The 16617-nt window shown below is 40.5% G+C and overlaps 1 protein-coding gene across 11 annotated transcripts in view; it reads left to right on the forward strand.

Annotated features, from left to right (window-relative positions):
- Positions 1-16617, forward strand: part of SIPA1L1 (signal induced proliferation associated 1 like 1) — a 381563-nt gene that overhangs the window by 221774 nt on the left and 143172 nt on the right. For 9 of the 11 annotated variants that reach the window (XM_073348513.2, XM_073348511.2, XM_073348520.2 and 6 more), the window contains one exon: positions 416-507. The exons of the other annotated variants lie outside the window; for them this stretch is intronic. The gene's annotated coding sequence lies outside the window, so the exon portion shown is untranslated. The remainder of the gene's footprint in view (positions 1-415; positions 508-16617) is intronic. 11 annotated transcript variants of the gene reach the window in all.

Raw genomic sequence — 16617 nt, forward strand, 5'->3', positions numbered from 1 at the left:
TCCCTGCTTACATTATGATATCCCCAGCAACCCAGACTGCATAAGCAGGCCCAGCATCTGTGCTTTGCTTTCTCTTTGAAGGCTATGTACGTACAACATAATTGTCAACAGTTGTGAGTTTCCACACAGCTCTTTAAAAGCAAACACACTTATTTTCAAGGTAGAAGCATTACAGAGAAAACATATTAAAAACAATGAAGGAACCTAGAGATATGCTAATAAGCTTATCAGATATCACCCCTCAGCTCCAGCAAGGATACTGGTAGGAGTCAGTCCTTCAAGCCGCACAGAGGAGGGTTGTTGTTTTTTTACGGTTACAAGTTCACAACAGCCTTAGCTCAAAGCCAGAACAACCATGGACAGTTCAGTATTTCCTTATATATCATGCACCTTTGATCTTGGTCTCATTTAACAGGTGATCAGCAGACAAAGTCCCACTCCTCAGCGTGTAGCTTCAAAACGCTGGGATTTTGCATAATTGGGAGTGCAGAATTTGCGTTGCATTATGTAAGTATAGTTTTGTGTGTGTGTGTGTGTGTGTGTGTGTGTGTGTGTATATATATATATATATATATATATATATATATATATATATGATTTGATTTGTCTATGTAAACAAATTAAAGAACAGCATCTGTTTCATGATTGATGTGGAGGAATCCATACAGAAAAATCTTTCTAATGAGAGAATCTCTTGTGCTTCTTGTTGAACAGGGCTCTTACTCATTCACCAGTTGACTACTCCTCTTAAAATCCATCCTTAATGCCCACTTCTAATGTAAATCAACCACATTGTTACTTAATAAGATATTTATTTTATATGTATATTTGCTTTTTTAAATTGCAAATGTTGTGGCCATCCAGTGCACAGATCTATGCTGAGATCATTTTAGTACTGTGGCCTTTTGTTCTCTTAATTCTCTCCCCCATTGTTTTGTTGACCTTTCTTGAGGCCTAACATACTTGCAGGTGCTGTAAAGTAATAATTCATTATCTGCAGATGAGTTTGCATTGGAGTATTTGGTCTCTTCATGTTGTACCACTGTAAACCATCTGATTCTCCTGTTAAAGTAAATTGTTACATGCAGAAAGACTATGCTCGGAACACTTTAAAACGCCTCAAAGCACTAGGCCTTTTGTATTAATGCATGTGCTCTGTACCAAGGACTGTGGTTTTTACCTGTTCTGTTAATTGTTCTGTCAATCTGTTTGTTGTGTTTGAGGCTGAAAGTTTCAAGATCTCCTCGTAACTTTTATATTTTATGGTTATGTTGTTAATAGTTTAATTCATTAATCTTTGTCACCAGATTCTCAAGATTCAAAAACTCAAGTGAATCTGTACTTCAAAATCTTTTCATAGCATCTGATAAGCATTAATAGCAAATCTCAGCTATTGATATGAGACTGTGCTAAACTATTAGCCACAGATAAACTCTGTTTGCATGATCTTTAAAATTTTAACCCATTGAGCCATCAAATCTTGTTTAGCTTTTAACTCAAAATGTGTTGGAGGCATCTACAATAAATCTAATGAGAAAAACAGCTAGTTAGGAGTTGTTACCTTGTTTCACAGTGTGGCTTTTGGATTGTGTTTTGTTTTGTTTTTTTTATTGATAAAGTTGATGTTTTGGAAAATGAATCCTTAATAAACAAGGTTATCAAAAGTCAAAAAGCTTTTCTTGTATTTAAGATTTTCTCAAAAATAGCTGAATTATCCACAGGGAGCTGTGCTATTATGCTTGTTTATGTTACTTAAGAATTGGAAGCCTAAACGCTTTTTGGGCTAGATTTATGAAGCCTCATGAATTTAGATATACACAGTATGTGTGCCAAACTTTAAGTAAAGATGGTTTTCCTTTTTTGGTGTACAAAATGACCCCTTGTTCTTGGGTCTGAATGGAATTAAAAAGAACATTTAAATAAAAATCCATGTCTTTAACAAAAAGCTTTTCCATTATAGAGCCTTCATTTTTGTTGGTTCTTGGGGAGTCTTTGTGTGGCCACAGACATCATTTAAAAATACTTAGTGACTTTCTGAATCAGTTGTATTTTTAAAAAGTTTTCTGTGCTATATGCACAATTAATTTAATTTTAAAAGAAGAAATATTATTTCATGCAGCTGGATTTTTAATTGAGAACAGATGTAAAGTATAAAGCAAAGAGTATGTTTAAACTACTTCATTTTAATAAGGACAATAGCTTTTTGTTTCCCCTCAAATTAAACTCTCTGTTCAGGACTCCTAATACTTCTTTTTAAAGGCCTCAAAAGTAAACTAATGGCAGTCCTGTCCTTAAAATTTTTTTCCCCTTGGCACTCTGTTTTAAAGAACACTCAAATGATTTCCTTTAAATTATTCTCAAAGGGGATGTAGTGCATGTATTTTTTGAGGTGCAGCTGGATAAATATCCTTTTATCTTTGAGTGTTAGTTCTCGTTTCTGTTCAGTACTATCATCAAAACAAAATCTTTGTATGCAAGTCTAGATCTGGCTATAATTACTCGGTTTCCATTCTCTACTGCTGTACGTTCAGCCATTTATGGTGATCTCTTGACCCAAAAACCAAGCATACCTGTCTCACAGAGCTAATGTGAGGACTGATTTTCAGTGTGTGTAGCTTGAACACACAGCATGCTAAAGAAGAGGCTATTATCAGTACACTCCTGTTATTTTGTGTAGCTTACTTCTGGAATAGAATAATATAAATGTAGGGGTGGAAGGGACCTCATGAGGTCAAGTCTTGTCCCCTAAATCTCCCTTTCTGCATATTAAGCCCATTACTTCCTGTCCTACTTTCATTGCACACAGAAAAAAATTGATCTCCTTTGTAACAGTGCTTAACATGTTTGAAGAGAGTTATCGGGCCTCCTTCAGTCTTCTCTTCTCAAGACTAAACATGTCCAGTTTTTTAACCTGTCTTCATAGGTCAGGTTTTCTCAACCTTTGATCAGTTTTGTTGCTCTCTTTCAGATTCTTTGCAGTTTGTCCACATTCTTCTAAAATGTGGCACCCAAAATTGGATGCCTTACTCCAGCTGAGGCCTCACCAGTGCAGAGTAGAGCAGGACAGTTACCTCCCATGTCTTACATATGACACTCCTGTTAATACACCCCAGAATAAAAGCCTTTTTCACAACTGCATCATATTGTTGACTCATATTTAATTTGTGCTTGACAGTAACCCCCAGATCCTTTTCAGGAATATTGCCACCTGCCCAGTTATATCCCATTTTGCTAGCTGTGCATTTGATATTTCCTTCCAAAGTGGAGTACTTTGCATTTGTCTTTATTTAATTTCATTTTGTTGAATTCATCCTAATTCTATTTGTCTAGGTTGTTTTGAATTCTAATCTTGTCCTCCAAAGTACTTGAAACCCCTCCCAGCTTGATGTCATCTGTGAATTTTACAAGCATACTCTCCACTCCATTATTGAAGTCATGAAAATACAGACTAGAACTGGGCCAGATGATCTGTAGATCTTTATTTTTGCTAGTATAATTTGTATGCTGTCTTCTGTTGACCAAAGTTGTGTGGGTTTTTTTGAGCAGCTATTTATTCCTTTTTGAGATCAGCAGTGTTAAGATTTTGTGCTCTACTCATTACCTCAACCGCAGCTTAATAGCTTTCATAACAGCTGCCTTTAGAATCGCATAACTCAGTGTAGTTCTTCAGTGTAAATTCACTTTAAGTTCACTTTTTTTACAGTTTTAAAAATATAACCGTTGCATAGTTTCTGGAGAATTAGGCATTTTGTAGTTAGTTTCAGAAAGGGACTATTCTTAAAATAATTCTAGAATTACTTACAAAGGTTTGTTTTAGGCTTCCCTTGTTATTTCTGTGTCTACCTAGGTCTGGAAACTCCATGTGGAGAAGCATTCTTAAGATTCTGTTTATGTATGTATGAAATATGCTCCTTTTAAGGACAAAGAATTTTTGTAACTCACCTAGACTGTGTGTGATATCAGTAAAGGGAGTGGTTTAGATAGACTAAAGCAATTCTTTCACAGGCGGCTAAAGAGATTTTTGACTGAGGCATACAGGATCAGAGGGGTTTCACTAACTTCATCCAAACAGAAGTAATTCTGTTGGTAATGTAAAAGTCTATAGCCAGAGCATAGGTCAATACTATATTTGAAAATCACTAGAGAGCATAGCTGTGGGAACTGTCTGCTTTTATAGTGTATTACAAATTAGAAGTCACAGTTTCAGCACAGTCTGCTATCCAAAGGCCACTATTGGTCAGTTTTCTCCTGTCTGAATGTTTTGTTTTCAATAGTGATCAAAACACAAAGATTTTTCCATACAGTTAGTAGTCCACTGGCAAAAATATTGAAATATTAATAGAAACTAGTAGTAACAGAATGCCTGCCTGATTTTGTAGCAATTGTGTGCATAACTCCCACTGAAGTTAATGAGAAGTTTGTTTGTGCAAGGACTGTACATTGTATTTTAAAACCACCAAGGAAGTAAATAAATATGCTGAATGCTAAACCTATTTTGAAATGTACTTAGAATGTAGCATGGGATATTTGGAAATTTGAAACTCTGTGTCAGGGAAAATATTTTTTTTAAATACATATTTTGAGTATCCCTTATTGGCTTTGCCAAGAGAGGCCTAATACTCAACTGGATGGCATTTCTGTTGGTCTGTAATGTAAATTTGGAACATCAGTTTGCTGCAGATTGGAACACCAGAAAAACCCAATTCACAGGAAAGTTAGGGCCCTAGATTGCTAGATACTGTAGGTAGAGCAATCTCTCTCAATCTCTGTTACCCTGTACCGCTGACTACACGTTGGGGCGGAAACTTAATTTGCTGTATGAGAACATTGTCTGCTCTGGACTGTAACTGAAATGAGAGAACCTTATAGGGAAGGCTTATCAGAGGGAAGCAGGGACCTTCGGGATGTGTGTGTGTGTATGGGTCAGAGTGAGTAGGTGAAACAGGGACCTGGTGTTGAGTGAGGGGGCAGTGGCCTTGGTGATCGGGAGGAGGGGGGAGAGGATGGCAAAGCAGGGACCCACAAGGGGATGAAGGGGGATCTGGGTGAGTGGACATGGAAGTAGGGACCAGAAGGGGAAGATGGAAGAATGGGGTCACACAGAACCCTGGAATGGGAGACCACACAGAGCTTCTGTCATGGTGGGTGAGGTAAATAGAGGACAGTGGTATGCCGGGCTGAACACACGGGTGATGCAAAGAGCTCCTGGTATGAGGGAAAGGGTGGTTGACTGGATTTGCAGGATGTCCCTGAAATAGGAGTTTGAGGGGTGAATGGAGGAATGCAAGGAGACAGTGGCTGAGCGCATTGCACCCACCTACAGAGGCTGGAAATTGTGCATCCCCACAGTTGTAGGTCATGCTTTCTTCTGTCGAAGAAACTGTTCTTCCAGTCATTGTTCATTACCACTGCATTGTTACCAATTTGTTATGTTTGAAATTCTTTTGCTTTATTGATTTGCAAAAGTTATGGAAATCAATTTGTCAGTTTTCTACACAGAAGAGGACAAATAAAGAAAAATAGAAATATTTATTGGAGGTGAGGTGATACGGTGGCAGGGACTGGTGTTTTGAATTTTTCTACCAGATTTTAAAAATGCTAGTTGAACAAAGTATATTATGTAGCATTCTATCCAGAAAATACATTGGTTAAAATAAAATGTTGAAGCACTTGACTACAGAAGGAAAAAATACTGCATTGGACCGGTATAACTTAGATAAGAATAATGAACTTTCATTTTCTTCATGGCCCCAAACCCAGTCTGTAAAACGTTTGAAAAATTAATCATTCAGTATTATTGGGACTTGTATGTATGGGTGTTGGAATTATTCACAGTAATGTGAAATCCTAGTACAGTTAATGAAAATGAATGAGTTTCTAGCTGAAGAGGAGACCTGCAGTAACCTTACGTTATATAAACTTACATTCAGCAAACACATTTTGACCAGGTGTGGAGAGAAACCAAAACAAATGTGCTGGGCACGTGTTATCTAAAAAGAACAACCTGTTTATATTGTAATAAAGTTGGGATTAAAAAATCTGGGTGTACTACGCTTGCTTCAGTGATTAAACTAAATAACTAGTTGGTCAGACTGATTTCATTTTAATACTGATTTCATTTTGTTGCTCTTATCTGGACTCTTTCCTGTTTGTCCACATCTTTCTCAAAGTGTGGTGTCCAGAACTGAACACAGGGGAAAGGCCTCATCCGTGCTGAGTGAAGCGGGACTACCACCTCTTATGTCTTACATACCACACTCCTGTTAAACGCTGGGATGATATTAGCCTTGTTTGAAACTTTATCACATAATGGACTTGTATTTGATTTATGACTGATTATAACCTCCAGATGCTTTTCATCAGTACTACCACCTATCAAGTTATTCCCTATTTTGTAGTTGTGCTTTTGATTTTTTTTCCTTCCTAAGTGAAGTAGTTCACACCTGTTGTCGTTGAATTTCATCTTGTTGAATTCAGACCAATTCTCCTATTTGTCTAGGTTGTTTTGAATTCTAATCCTGTCCTCCAAAGTCCTTGTAACCCCTTCCAGTTTGGGGTCATCTGTAGATTTTTATAAGCATACTTACCTCTCCATTATCCAAGTCATTAATGAATATTCTGAATAGTACTAGACCTAGTACTGACCGCTGCGGGACCCCACTGGATATGTCCCCTGCATTTGACAACAAACTGTTGATAACTACTCTTTGATTATGGCCTTGTAGGCCTATCAGTTTCATCTAGACTACATTGCTTATGAGAATATCATGTGGGACAGTATCAGAAATCAAGATACATCATATCTACTGCTTCTCCCCATCCACTAGGCCACTACCCCATTAAAGGTAGAGATTAGGTTGATTGGCATGATTTGTTCTTGATGAGTCCTTGGTGGTTATTCCTTATAATCCTATTATTTTCCAGGTGCTTAAAATTTGATTGTTTAATAATTTGTTCTAGTATATTTCCTGGTATTGAAGTTAGACTGACTGATTCATAATTCTGAAGGTCCCCTTTATTCTCCTTTTTTAAAGATAAATGCAATGTTTTCCCTTTTCCAGTCTTCTGGGATCTCACATGTCCTCCAGGAGTTCTCAAAGATAATTGCTAACAGTTCCAAGATCACTTCAGCTAGTTTGTTAAATACCCTAGGATGAATTTCATTAGGCCCTGCTGACTTGAATACATCTAACTTATCTAAATATTCTTTAACCTGTTCTTTCCCTATTTTGGCTTGCACTCCTTCCCCTTTGTTGTTAATATTAATTATGTTGAGCCTCTGGTCACCAATAACCTTTTTAACGAAGACTGAAGCAAAAAGGGCATTAAACACGTCAGTTTCTTGATGTCATCAGTTGTTAGCTCTCCTTCCCTGCTAAATACTTCCTTTCATCTTTCTCTTGCTCCTAATGTATTTAAAGAACTTATTCTTACTGCCTTTTATGTCTCTCGCTAGGTGTGCCTTAGCCTTTCTGATTTTGTGCCTTAGCCTTTCTGATTTTGTTCCTACATGCTTGAGCTATTCTTTTGAACTCCTCTGTAGCAGTTTGTCCATGTTTCCACCTTTTGTAAGATTCCTTTTTGAATTTTAGGTCATGTGATACAGGAGGGCCAGGGAACAGTGGGAGAGTGCTAAAGGGGAAATATATAAGCTGAAGGCTAATTAAGGCGTGGCTCCCTGTAGACTAGGGAAGGTGGCTGCAGGTTAATTGGAGCACCTTCACTCAATTAAGGGCCTGTTAGGAACCTAATAAAACCCCCTGCGTCAGGCAGACAGGGGAGAAGGAGAAAAGGACTGAAGCTTGGAGGTGTGTTGAGAGATTTGGAAGACCTGAGAATTGGAGTAAGGGAGACCCTGCCCAGCAGGACAGGGAGACTCCCTTCCCCCCAGTATCTAAGGACCGAGGATAACCCCACCTAAGGGGGACAAGGGTAAGAAACCCACAGGAGTTGAGAGGGGCTGGGACTCAGAGCAAGGAGCAAACCTAGACCCCTCCCCTGCTTCCCTACTCTACCACCTTCCCGGGCTAGTAGCGGGGCCCTCGGCACCCAAGAGCAGGGAAAAGGGTGGCATCTTAGCTCCCGGCCAAGAAAAGCACAGGACCCACCAGACTAAAATCGGCCATCTTGCCACAGTCATTAAAATGCTCCTGATGGAGCCATATTCACCTCTTACTGTTCTTCCTATCTTTCCTTCTCATCAGGATAGTTTTCAATTGCACATATAATATTGTTTCCTTGAGAAACTCCTAGCGCACCTGAGCTCTTTTTTCCTTAGATATTCTTTGCCTGGGATCTTACCTACTAATGCTGAGTTGGTTGAAGTCTGCTTTTTTTTTTAAGTGAGTTGTCCTTATTCTGATGCTCTATTTTCCTTCCTTAGAATCAAATTTTTTTTTTGTCATTTCATGATTGCTTTCACCCAAATTGCCTTCTGCCTGCAGATTCAGTACCAGTTTTTCTCCCTGTTGGTCAGAATCAAGTCTAAAATGGCTGTCTCCCTGGTTACTTCCTCCACTTTCTAGAACAAAAAGTTGTCCCCAATACATTCCAAGCGCTTATTGGAAATTTTGTGTTTTGCCAAATTATTTTTCCAGCAGATGTCTGGATAAAGTCCTCCATTACTACCAGGTCTTATGTTTTTGATATTTCTGTTTGTCCTAGAAATGCTTCATTCACCTCCTCTTCCTGATTTGGTGGGATAGAGTAGATCCCCTACCATGACCCCTTATTTTTTACCCCTTTTACCTTTACCCAAAGACTCTCAACTGCTCTGCCTCCCACCTTGTTCTGGACCTCAGAACAAGTGCATACATTCGTGATGCAAATGCAAAACCTCCTCCGTTTGTACCCTGCCTGTCCAGTGTGAACAAGCAGATGATGATTGAACAAAAAATTCTTACCTCCCAGAGTTTCAATCAGCTTTCTTGGCTTGTCTTGTTTAAATTGCTGATTGGTACTACCATTTGAAATTATGCTGTCTGTTAGATTTGTTTTAAAACTCTTCTAGAGGTCCTCACTAATATAGTGTAATTGAAGACCATGTGACTGTTGGGCAGTTGATGACTCTGGTCTGAACTTTCTCACTTTATGAAAATATTTTTTCCCCATGTCTTTCAGAAACTTAGAAGTGTTTTTGTGAATTTCTTTGATTTGTTTATATTAACTTAATGTTTAATTGACTGCTTTTGGATTATATGGCCTGTATATAATTTACCAAAATGTACAATAAACTTCTAAAATTTGTATCCAGGCATATAATCCAAAGGTAACTCTCTAAACTGTTTAATTTTCTCAGTCTAATCAAATAGTAATATTGCCCCCATTTTTAGCTTTAGTTTATATTCTGATGTATAAAAAAAATCTAAAATAGTTTAGATTCAAATCTAGCATCAAGTTTAGCATGTGGCTATCCAGTCTGATACTATTTAAAGCCCCAATCTGGTAACTTGGGTCAGAGGGCCACAGGTGCTCTGGGAGGTGGCCCGGGACCCCCGGTGATGCTGGGTGGGGAGTTGGCAGGCAGTGGTACGCGGCCTGGGATACTTGCTGGTGCTGGGGTAGGAGGGAGTCAGCAGGCAGTGGTGCGCAGCCCGGAACTCCTGCTGTTGCTGGGCGGGTTGGTGGGCAGTAGCCTGGGACCCATACTGGAGTGGAGGGGTCGGTGGATGGTGGCGTGCAGCCCGGGACCCCCTCTGGTGCTTGCAGGAGGGGAGGGTTGGCGGGGCTGGCAGACTCCCTACCCGGCTCCAACCATCATGAACCTGCAGCTCCTAGCAGGAGGGGCAGCCAGGGGCAGCTCCTGCCACAAGTGAGCTCCACAGCTCCTGTTGGCTGGGAACCGGCCGCTGCAGAAATCATGAAGGTTAAGGAAAGTCACGGAATCCATGACTTCCGTGACCTCCATGACAGACATGCAGCCTTAGTCATGATCACTGGCTTAGCTAAGCTAAACAGAGCACAAATATTGGTCAGGATGGGCCATGAAGACAGGGGCTTCAATAGCTAGGAATTGAACCCTTTTTACTGGTGTATGACAAAAAATACTCCAGTATATAAAGATTGGTAACATTTTAATCAAGTAATATAGGATATGATTTTGAAGATATGAATCATTCAGAGAAGCAAACTTGCTTTGCATAGCTTAGTGGCACACTCTGTAGATCAGCATATATTCATATATGTTGTTTTAATTTAGGTTTGTAAAAGCACAAGGGTACCCATGTTACATTTTAAGTACTTCTGACAATTGGTTAAAAATGCAATTAACATGAACAACAACAAAATCCCAGCAGCAATCTCTCAAAGAATTACAAAAACCAAAGTATTTATTATTTGTGTTACCCTGGCACCCAGGACCCTAGTCCTGGATCTGGACATGATAGTGCCTGGTGCTGTACAGACATAGAACAAAAAGACTGTCCCTGCCCTGAAAAGCTTACAACAGATAAACTGTACAAATAAAATACTAACCATTCTTCAGACAGCATTTTCTCCCCAGAATACTCTCCCCCAAAAATGTGCCTTTCAGTTTGTCCTGATGAAATTTGCACTAGAAAGAAAAGGAGTATGAGTATAATATGTAGCTGCATAAATATTTTTAGACCTTCTGTATGAGGAAAAAAAAGTACCCTGAAAAATGAAGAAATAAAATATGGATAAAAGTTCTACATTTCTGAAACCAGGATTAAATTGAAATTTTTCCTCTGACAAATTTCCTTTCGGTATTTGGATATTATTTGGTATTTATAGTAACTCAACTGGCAAATAGTTGAATGGTATAGGATGGTGTTTATGTGACCATCGCTTATTAGCAGTATAGTGTATAGGAAGTGGACCTCTTGTGTGGACTGGTCCAGGCTGAGGTTGATGGTGGGGTGGAAATTTTTGAAATCCTGGTGGAATCCTCAAGGGCTTCCTTCTCATGGGTCCAGATGATGATGTCATCAATGTAGCGCAAGTAGAGTAGGGGCATTAGGGGACGAGAGCTTGGAAGGGAAGGAGGCCATTGAGGAATTCCACCGGGATTTCAACAATTTCCACCCCACCATCAACCTCAGCCTGGACCAGTCCACACAAGAGGTCCACTTCCTAGACATTACACTGCTAATAAGCGATGGTCACATAAACACCACCCTATACCAGAAACCTACTGGCCGCTATACTTACCTACATGCCTCCAGCTTTCATCCAGACCACATCACACGATCCGTTATCTACAGCCAAGCTCTAAAATACAACCGCATTTTGTCCGATCCCTCAGACAGAGAGAAACACCTACAGAATCTCTATCAAGTGTTCTTAAAGCTACGATACGCACCTGGTGAAGTGAAGAAACAGATCGACAGAGCCAGAAGGGTACCCAGAAGTCACCTACTACAAGACAGGCCCAACAAAGAAAGTAACAGAACACCACTAGCAGTCACCTACAGCCCCCAAGTAAAACCTCTCCAGCGCATCATCAAGGATCTACAACCTATCCTGAAGGACGATCCCTCACTCTCACAGACCTTGGGAGACAGACCAGTCCTTGCTTCCAGACAGCCCCACAACCTAAAGCAAATACTCACCAGCAACTACACACCACACAACAAAACCACCAACCCAGGAACCAAACCTTGCAACTGACCCTGGTGCCAACTCTGTCCACATACTTATTCAAGGGACACCATCACAGGACCTAACCACATCAGCCACACCATCAGGGGCTCTTTCACCTGCACATCTACCAATGTGATATATGCCATCATGTGCCAGCAGTGCCCCTCTGCCATGTACATTTGCCAACCCGGACAGTCTCTACGCAAAAGAATAAATGGACACAAATCTGACATCAGGAATTATAACATTCAAAAACCAGTAGGAGAACACTTCAATCTCCCTGGTCACTCAATAACAGACCTAAAAGTAGTAATTCTTCAACAAAAAAAACTTCAAAAACAGACTCCAACGTGAAACAGCAGAACTGGAATTAATTTGCAAACTGGACAGCATCAGATTAGGCCTGAATAAAGACTGGGAGTGGTTAGGTCATTACAAAACCTAAACCTAATTTCCCCCATACTAATTTTCCCCTACTGTTACTCTCACCTTCTTGTCAACTGTTTGAAATGGTCCACTCTCATTAACACTACAAAAGTTATTTTTCCTCCCTTGGTAATCTACTATTAATTGAATTGTCTCGTTAGACTGACCTCACACTTGGTAAGGCAACTCCCATCTTTTCATGTATTTGCACTAGATACATAAAGTGATCAGGAACAGCCAGCATGGATTCACCAAGGGAAGGTCATGCCTGACTAATCTAATCGCCTTTTATGATGAGATTACTGGTTCTGTGGATGAAGGGAAAGCAGTGGATGTATTGTTTCTTGACTTTAGCAAAGCTTTTGACATGGTCTCCCACAGTATTCTTGTCAGCAAGTTAAGGAAGTATGGGCTGGATGAATGCACTATAAGGTGGGTAGAAAGCTGGCTAGATTGTCGGGCTCAACGGGTAGTGATCAATGGCTCCATGTCTAGTTGACAGCCGGTATCAAGTGGAGTGCCCCAAGGGTCGGTCCTGGGGCTGGTTTTGTTCAATATCTTCATAAATGATCTGGAGGATGGTGTGGATTGCACTCTCAGCAAATTTGCGGATGATACTAAACTGGGAGGAGTGGTAGATACGCTAGAGGGGAGGGATAGGATACAGAAGGACCTAGACAAATTGGAGGATTGGGCCAAAAGAAATCTGATGAGGTTCAATAAGGATAAGTGCAGGGACCTGCACTTAGGATGGAAGAATCCAATGCACCACTACAGACTAGGGACCGAATGGCTAGGCAGCAGTTCTGCGGAAAAGGACCTAGGGGTGACAGTGGATGAGAAGCTGGATATGAGTCAGCAGTGTGCCCTTGTTGCCAAGAAGGCCAATGGCATTTTGGGATGTATAAGTAGGGGCATAGCGAGCAGATCGAGGGACGTGATCGTTCCCCTCTATTCGACATTGGTGAGGCCTCATCTGGAGTACTGTGTCCAGTTTTGGGCCCCACACTACAAGAAGGATGTGGATAAATTGGAGAGAGTCCAGCGAAGGGCAACAAAAATGATTAGGGGTCTGGAACACATGACTTATGAGGAGAGTCTGAGGGAGCTAGGATTGTTTAGCCTGCAGAAGAGAAGAATGAGGGGGGATTTGATAGCTGCTTTCAACTACCTGAAAGGGGGTTCCAAAGAGGATGGCTCTAGACTGTTCTCAATGGTAGCAGATGACAGAACGAGGAGTAATGGTCTCAAGTTGCAGTGGGGGAGGTTTAGATTGGATATTAGGAAAAACGTTTTCACTAAGAGGGTGGTGAAACACTGGAATGCGTTACCTAGGGAGGTGGTAGAATCTCCTTCCTTAGAGGTTTTTAAGGTCAGGCTTGACAAAGCCCTGGCTGGGATGATTTAACTGGGAATTGGTCCTGCTTTGAGCAGGGGGTTGGACTAGATGACCTTCTGGGGTCCCTTCCAAGCCTGATATTCTATGATTCTGTGATTTATACCTGCTCCTGTATTTTCCACTCTATGTATCTGATGAAGTGAATTCTAGCTCATGAAAGCTTATGCCCAAATAATTTGTTAGTCTCTAAGATGCCACAAGGACTCCTCATTGTTTTTGCTGATACAGACTAACACGGCTACCACTCTGACGCTTGTCTACAGAAAGAGTTTGTACCCAGTGAACTTGGTAATTCTAAGAACAGCAGTTGCCCATAAAATGCTCTGGAGATGAGGCAGACTTGTAACTAGGCTATACTCTTTTACATTAAAAAAAAAAAAAAGGAGGCAGTAGGTCCTCTTGTATTGGGAAAATCTACAAGTGTTGGATTGGCAGAATATTTCTTGTCACTATGTACCATGCAAGGAAGGAGAACACAGTTGCAGACAAGCTGAATTGATCTATGATGGATCCTAATGAGTGCCTTCTGGCAAACCAGATCTTCCTCGATGAAGAACACTGGAGGTGGATCTTTTTACCACTGAGTTGAACAAGAAGCTGTCAGTCTTCTGGACATGGCACAAAAAGATATCACATTAGCAAAAGACACTTTCTCCAACTTGTAGCAAAAGTCCTGGCAAAGCTTAGAAGAAATCAGATCAATAGTTGCATACTGGCACAGACAGATATGGTACTCAGTTCTGTTGTAGGTGGCCAAAGCCAACTGCATTGGGCCAAGACTTTTGCCTCAGATGATATCTTAAGCCTGCGGCACCCCACTCCATTCCAGCCCAGTAGCCATGCTGAAATCTTGACTTCTGTAGAGATCTGCAGGCCTGTTTTCTCCAAGCTGCTGGTGCATGTCTTCCTGGCATCTTGGAAGGATCTGCAACTCTAAATGGAAAAAGTTTGGGTGTGATGTGGTCAGGAACAAGTGGACCCTTTTACTTGCCCTGCAAAAATCTTAACTACCTTCTTCGTCTGTTTGAGTCCAACTTAGACTGATCGCATGCTGGTATATTAGACAGCTGTTTTCGCCTATCATGACTAGTGTAAGGTCAGATCAGTGTTTGTCCAGCTGCCATTCATTAGATGCATGTGCATTTCACTCTTTTGAAATCTCCCATTGAAATGCCCCCTCTGTCATGAGATATGAATGTAGCCCTGATAAATCTTAGGAAAGCTCACTCAGTTCCTGTGAATTTAATCTCCTTGCATGGAAGGTCATTTTTCTACTGACTCATTTCAGTTTGAAGAATGATTGATTCAACTTCAGGCCCTAGTGGCTAATCCACCTTTTACTAGATTTTACAAGAATAGAGTTGTGTTGCAAATCCTTTGAGATTTGCCACTTGTAGCTTTTGAAGTTACTCCTTAATGAGCCGATTGTCCTGCCAGTATCACTCTAATTCTCTTTTGGGGAGGGAGAAGGCAGGGATACTACTTTGATCATGATTGAACATTTTGAATTGGGAGTAGATCTAAAATAATAAAGTTAAAAATTATCTGGGAGCTGCAGGAAAGCAGCTTGGCCAGATCTTGGGATACTTCATTGTTAACCTTTGTTCTGTTTAAAACTGATCATTTGTTCCTACTTTTTTCTATCTCTTCACTGGTTTCCAATATGTGATATTTTACTGTTTATCATGTGACTACATATTTTCTTTAATAGTCTTTAGTGAGTGCTTTTATATAAAACTCTTTGTAAATCCATCTACATATTGCATACAGATTCTCTTTTATTCGTTGTTTTGTGCTTTCCTCAATAAATTGTAATGGAGTGGAAAGACATGACTTTCCATGCCATGCTAGTTTGTCTCTATCATATTATGTTCATCTATATATTTATAATTCTGTCTTTAATTATAGTTTAAGGTAATTTACATTGTGATGGGAGTAAGGCTCACTGCTCTATAATTCCCATGATCCCCTATCATCTTTGTTTAAAGATAAGTACAATGTGCCCTACCCTCCAGTCCTAGCTGATTTTATTGATGGATTACATATTTTGTGCTAGCTACTTATTTCTTGTTTTTCTTCAGAATTGTTGTATGAATGCCATCTGGTTATTGGTGACTTGTTGCTATTTAAATTATATTTGTTTAAACTCCTCTTTTTGACCCTTCAGCCCCGTAACAGTTCCTCATCTGCATTACCTCTGAAGAATAGATTGTCCAATTGCTCCTTGCTCTCTCATTTTGGGGGCCCAATTTGAGACATTTAGGGCATGATTTTTTCAGAGTACATAGCATTATATGTTCGTGTGAGGGAGTTGCTCATTTGGGGGAAGGATCATGTGATCATTGGGAGTGAATTTTTCTGTCTGTTCTGTGCTTGCTTGCTTGAAGATTATAGTATAGTCTGCTTTGGGATCTGTGTGCTGAGCAAGTGGCCTGCTAGGTTAGGCTGAGAGGTTATTACCTACCCTGCTTCTCTGCCCCCCGCCCCCACTCCGCCCCCACTATCCTTTGATCCCAGCCCCTTTGTGATCCCTTGACAAGGGCGCAGGCCTCAGTCAGGGAGAAAAGGTGTTTAAAAAGGCAACCAGAGGTGCTAACAAACTAGAGCAACATACAGAGGTGTTCTGTGGAGAAATTTAGAAAGGGAGTGTGAGAGGCAGATATACCCAACAAGCGTACTCTAAGCTTAGACCAATAATCCCCTTTAAAAAAAAAAAAAAGGCAGCAAGAGTAAAAATAGTGCAGGCAGAATTCCAGCTGCAAAGTGGAGGCTATACAGTTTATTGCACTGAATGCAGCATGTATGATTACCTGGCTTGTGGGCAGGTGGCATTTGTTTGCATACTGTGCAATCAGCTCATGGCCTTCAAAGAGACAGTATGGGCTCTAGAGGCCAGAGTGGCTGACCTGAAGGAGAAAAAGGAGATAGAGGTATGTGAACAAAATTTACACGAGCATAATTGAGTAGTACCATCCCCAGACTGACAGCCTCTGTGCTTTCAGGAGGATGAAAGCACAGAGGCTGGGAAGGAGAACATAAAGATGAAACGGAGGGAACCAATCCCACAGTTGGGATCCTCCTTCCAGATGATGTCATGGTATCCTCTCACATTGAGGATACTCCTCTGTGGAGGGACCCTCAGTTACTAGAAAGAGCCAGATAATAATAATGGGGAATTAGATCATTAGAAA

Source organism: Lepidochelys kempii, chromosome 6 (genome assembly GCF_965140285.1).
Source record: "Lepidochelys kempii isolate rLepKem1 chromosome 6, rLepKem1.hap1, whole genome shotgun sequence".
NCBI classification, from domain to species: domain Eukaryota; kingdom Metazoa; phylum Chordata; order Testudines; family Cheloniidae; genus Lepidochelys; species Lepidochelys kempii.